Raw genomic sequence first — 6,005 nt, 5'->3', positions numbered from 1 at the left:
TTAATATATCTGTAACAGGGCTTGCAGCCCTGTACAGTGTTTATTTTAGAACGGCGTCTCCCCCTCCGCCCCTGTGTTATTTTGTATTTGTTTATTGTTTTATATTTTTGTTTATAGATGACGGCGAACCGACGTGTATTTTGTTTGTTTATTATTTTGTATGACGGCGTAGCTGTGCTTTAGTTTTGTTATTATTTTGCAGCGTGGATGTGAAGCCCCATCCACATTCTAAAACTCGTGCAGAAGGTGGCCATCTCCTGAATTAGTTAAGTGATTAATTTGTTGCAGACACGGCTGCCCTGCAGCAGAATGTCAACAAGGGGGTTTATTACAGCCGTCTGCAGTACAACGGTAAGGCCGATTGGTGAGACTTTGTAAAGCAGTTCGAAATGATGGCAATGATAAACAACTGGACAGACAGAGAGAAAGCCAGTAATTTAATTGCTTGTTTAGAACCACAATCAATCTGAATGGCTGTAGTAGCTGTGGGACATTGGTTGCTGAACTGAGCGTGTGTCTGACAAGAGAGTATGACGTTAAGCCCCGACATGGGCCCCGTGCTGATCACAGGAGAGAGAATATGCGGTGTGGGGGGAACATGTTGCAAGGGGTGAGCCGGCAGTCAGTGAAAGCAGGCCGGTATGATGGTAGATCGCCGTGGGAGGCATACCACGTCAAATTCAGGATGGCAGCCCTAACTAATGACTGTGGGCCGAAGGAGAAAGCAGGACAGTTGGCGGATGCATTAGAGGGAGAAGCGCTGCAGGTTCTGCTGGGCTTGGGCCCAGACGAGGTGGCCCAATACGAGTTGCTAACCGCAGCTCTCAAACGCCGTTTTGGGAGAGTGGAGCCCGCAGTCGGGTTGCGCCTGCAGCTGGCCAACTGCACTAGAGCTCCCGAAGAGAAACTGGGCGTACTGGCTGCTGATGTCCAGTACCTGGCCCGGAGGGGGTACCCAACGTTCCTGCCAGCCACCCAAGAGGACCTGGCTGTCGAGGCCTTTGTTCGCGGACTGACCCAGAACGCTCTACGTCGGCAGGTTCGGTTTGCTGCTCCAACCTCCCTAGAGCTCACAGTGGCTCACCGCGAACGAGTCGAGGCGGTGCTTGAGGAGGGGGAGCGGGACCATGCCCCTGGGAGCGAGAGTGGTCAGCAGAAGAGGCGGCCTGACCACACACCACCTCGAGCACGCATGGCCCAAGCAGAAGAAGAGGAGGCCCCGTACCGCACCATTGACCCCACCGGGCCCCCGGAGCTTAACACCCTCATCAGGGCGGCGATCACCCAGCCTGTCGATTACCGGCGAGTGAAAGATGTGACGGAGAAGGACTCCTACCCCCTTTCCCGCATCGATGAGTCCCTTGACTTGGTGGCTGGCTCTAGTTGGTTCTCTTCGCTGGACCTCCGCAGTGGTTACTGGCAGGTTGCGCTGGATCCCTCTGCATGGCAGAAGACTGCCTTCTCCACTGGACGGGATCTGCGGCAGTTTACTGTGATGCCGTTCGGACTTTGCAATGCCCCCGCAACGTTCGAATGGCTCATGGAAAAGGTGCTGGCCGGAGTACCCCCATCGGAGTGCCTGGTCTACCTGGACGACCTGCTGGTCCACGGAGGGACCTTCCAGGACGCCCTGTCCTCCCTGCGTGAGGTGCTCCAGCGAGTGAGGAGAGCGGGGCTAAAACTGCACTCTGAAAAGTGCCAGCTGATGCTCCAGGAGGTCTCATTCCTCGGGCACCGAGTGGGAGCAGAGGGGATCCAGACAGAGGTGGACAAGGTCACCGCAGTGAGGGACTGGCCTATTCCCGTCAACCCCCGGCAGGTTAGAAGCTTCCTAGGGCTTGCGTCCTAATACCGCAGGTTTGTGCAGGGCTTTGCCACCATCATTGCCCCCCCTGCACCGCCTCCTGAGGAAAGACGAGCCCTGTGAGTGGACCCCGGCATGCCAGGAGGCGTTCTCCTCCCTGCAACATGCGCTGTGCCAGTCCCCGGTGCTGGCTCCCCCGGATGTCTGTTCTCCCTTCCTGCTGGACACGGATGCGAGCAACGAGGGGATCGGGGCTGTCTTATCCCAGCCTGGTCCGGAAAGGGAGCATGTGGTGGCATATTTTAGCCGGTCGCTCAGCAAGGTGGAGCGCTGGTATTGCGTCACCAGACAGGAGCTGCTTGCGGTGGTGGAGGGGGTCCGCCACTTCCGCCACTATCTCGGCGGGCTCCCCTTCACCATTCGCATGGACCACGCTGCCCTGCAGTGGCTACTGACGTTCCGGTAGCCGGAGGGACAGGTCGCCCGTTGGATCGAGCAGCTCCAGGCGTTTCAGTACCGGATCCAACACCGGGCTGTGCCCGGGAGGGATACGCCCATTGTAGCAGAAAGGAGGAGAGGGAAGCAGAGCTGTCCCGCCGGGGGGAAGAGCAATGCCGGGTGGAGGTATCGGCTGAGAGGGTGGATTGGAGAGCCCATCAGGACAGAGACCCGGACCTCCGCCCAATACCACAATGGCTAGAGGAGCAGTAAAGGCCTCCCTGGGAGGAGGTGGCCCCTTTTTCCACCACCACCCAGGGGCTGTGGGCGATGCGCCAGGAGATGCTAGAGGCCCATCATGGGACCCCAGGCACTGGTCATTTTGGAGTGACAAAGACCCTGCGGCAGCTCCACCAGTCGTTCTACTGGAGGTAGTGCAGGCGAGACGTGGAGGACCACTGCCGACGCTGTGACATCTGCACTGCCCGGAAAGGACCCCAGGGCCGGTCGCATGCCGCACTCCAGCAGTACCAGGTTGGGGAGCCTATGGAGAGGGTTGCCGTAGACGTACTAGGCCCCTTTCCACGCTTCGAGAGGGGGAACTGGTTTGTTCTGGTGGCCCTCGATTACTTCACTAAATGGCCAGAGGCGTACGCTTTGCCAGACCAGGAGACGGAGACGGTCGCTGAAGCACTGCTGGAGGGGTTCTTCACCGGTTCGGGGTCCCTCAAGAGTTGCATTCTGACCAAGGGCGCAACTTTGAGTCCCGGGTCTTTGCCGGGATGTGCCAGCGCCTGGGCATCAAGAAGACTCGGACCACCCCTCTGCACCCTCAGAGCGACGGACTGGTAGAGAGGTTCAACCGCACGCTGGCCGTGCAGCTGGCTGTCACCACCCACCAGTGGGACTGGGGGACACCCACCTGACCGTCATGCTGTTGGCCTGCCGCTCTGCTGTCCAGGATTCCACCGCATGCACCCCCGCCCTGCTGATGCTGGGGCATGAGCTGCGCACTCCTGTGGAGCTAGCTTTTGGTCGTCCCCCAGATGCCCCCAGTGTACCCCCGGGCCCTGAGTATGCCAGGAGACTACAGGTCCGACTGGAATCAGCCCACAGCTTCGCCAGGGACCAGTTGCAGGCTGCTGGGGTACGGCAGAAGCGGAACTATGACCTCCAAGTACGGGGGTGCCACTTCACCGCAGGGGAGCTCGTGTGGGTCTTCAGCCCTAAGAGACAGCGGGGCCGTTGCCCCAAATTGGACAGCCACTGGCTTGGTCCTTGCCATGTCCTGGAGAGGATCGGGGACGTGGCCTACCGGGTGCAGCTACCTCACAAAGGACGCAAGGTAGTGCTGTACCAGGATCGGCTGGCCCCCTACTTGGGACAACACCCAGCACCCTCCGACCCAGCAGCTCCTGACAGTCCTCTCCTGCCCCCTCCTGATTCACCCCGCCCTAACAGTCCTCCCACGCCCAGGGCTGAGGGTTTCTCCCCCGACGGTTCAGTTTCCCTGTCCCCTGTGGCTGATAGGAGGCCGTCCTCCACCAGGGCTCCCGCCCGCAAAGACATCATCGCCTCCCGGGTCGTTTCTGCAACTTTGTTCTTCCCTCGGGGACAAGGGACTAAGGGGGGAGGCTATGTAACGACCCTGGCGATGGCAGCATCCTGGACATTGTGTTTGTCTTGTTTGTTACGTCCTGTTAAGGTTCCGTGTATTGTGAGGGTACGGGGCACGTCGTTAGTGTGTGTCTGCGTGAGTGTGTGTGTGTGTGTGTGTGTGTGTGTGTGTGCAGTGGGCGGTTCCCCCGGACTCTATAAGTAGGAGGGGGGGGGGCCGCGAGCGGGAGAATGCGGGTGAATGTCTGAGGGGAGAGAGACTGCGAGAGACGGAGAACTGGCTGAGAGAGTCCTTTTCGATGAAGCAGTGTGCGACCCCCAGTGAGTCTGCGGTGTAAAAGAGAGAGAGACAGCTATTTATTATTTTGGCGTGAACTCAGGCCCAAATAGGGTTTTGTTGTGTTATTAAAAAAAATAAAATAAAAGTACGTGGAACCTCATCTGGTCTCCCCCGAGTCTGTCTCACCCCCTTAGCACAGAACGCTACAATATCATATATGTCACAACAGTTTGGGACTGACACACTGCTGGTTTAGGACAGAATAAAACAGTACCTCTTAAAACAAGTCTCTGGTGGTGGGAGTAAGACTTAAATATCTGAATTATGCCTGTTGCATCAATTGACAATTTAGTCTATCTTAACTACATCCAATGATACACAGGATAATCTGGATGCATGGCCCTAACTAGCTGTGAGGACACTGAGGTCGTGTCCTAGGTTGTTTTTTTGCATCACAAATGCTGATGCTCATGTAAAAATTCTGGTAAAGTACAAAAGACTCCTTAATTGTCTCTGTTAGTTTGCCGTGTAAAATACATTTGAAGGTTGAATAGTAAATATCAAGCAGTCATATAAATACTGTCAGCTGTAGCTTGAAACATCGTTTGACATCGGTAGAATGTCAGTTCTGGTTACAATGCTGTCTAGATGTACACTTATCAAACACCGTAAACAAATTCAGCCAGCTGCTATTGCTGTTGGATTACAGATGGATGACCATTTTTCAACTATACTCTGAGCTGCTAAACAAACACAATGTAATGCCTTAATTTTTTTTTTCTTTTCTCATTTCTTAGAAGTACCCCTGTGGTACGTGTGCCCCCAGTTGAAAACCCCTGCTCTAGTGTTGCTTCACCTGGTATAACAGTTCATCCATTAATGAGAAATTAAGAAGCACTTCAATAAAAGTACTGGATTCATTTAATTAAATCTGCTTCATTCAATGATAAGGAATATTGTACGTGAACATTATAACATAAAAGACAAATACTTTTCATGAAAACAATCGGGTAAATGTGTAATTTCGTTTCTTGGTAGGTTTTGTTTATGTTTCAGTAGCTCACTCTACAAGTTGTTAATCGTTTTCTAAGTCACCTGTGCCTAAAAAAAATAGATGAGAAACTTTCTAAAAATGCAGAACAAGCTAAAGCACAACCTAACACTTTAAAATATTACCTGAAGTGAATAGCGGCTCTAGCACCTGCTTTTTGGAAATACCATAAATTCAACAGGACTTGTCATTTTTAATATAACAAATGATGCACTCTAAAAAAAATGTTTTTACTTCGCTCCAGGGTACATTCCCTGTTCATTCATCAAAACTGGAAATATGATAAATACTCACTGTTAATTTCAGTACGGCTGCCAGCATCACAGTTATTTTTTACTAGTTTTGTTATATTACTGTAAATAATTTTCCCTTTCCGTTGTTTGCACAAAATCTTATTACCTTAGAACAATCTACAAATACTGTTTGTGAGAATATTTTGACTATTGGTACAATGTGTTGGAAATAGAAATACAGCGTTTTTCTTGAGGCATTGCATCATATTCAGTTTGTTTACTTTTATTTCTGTGAAAAGATTTTTGTTTAACTGGTGCTTTTTTAAAAGGTTATAAACTGAAAGTAAAGATGATGAGAGCAGTGCAACTCAGATGCACAATGAAAATCCACACCAGTGCAATGAGGTTTCTCTTTATAAAAATACACACTTCCACAGATGCTCCAAATCACAGAGGGTAGTCTTTAGAGGCATATAAGCTGTTAAAGCTCACAGAGAGCAGGCACAACCCTTCAGTTCGACGTAACACTTTGGCTCTGCTTTGAGGTGTTTTCAGAACATTATAAATAGTGCTGTGTTCCAT

This window comes from Polyodon spathula, chromosome 21 (genome assembly GCF_017654505.1).
Source record: "Polyodon spathula isolate WHYD16114869_AA chromosome 21, ASM1765450v1, whole genome shotgun sequence".
In the NCBI taxonomy this organism is placed as follows: Eukaryota; Metazoa; Chordata; class Actinopteri; order Acipenseriformes; family Polyodontidae; genus Polyodon; species Polyodon spathula.
Note: the sequence above shows the minus strand (reverse complement) of the source record.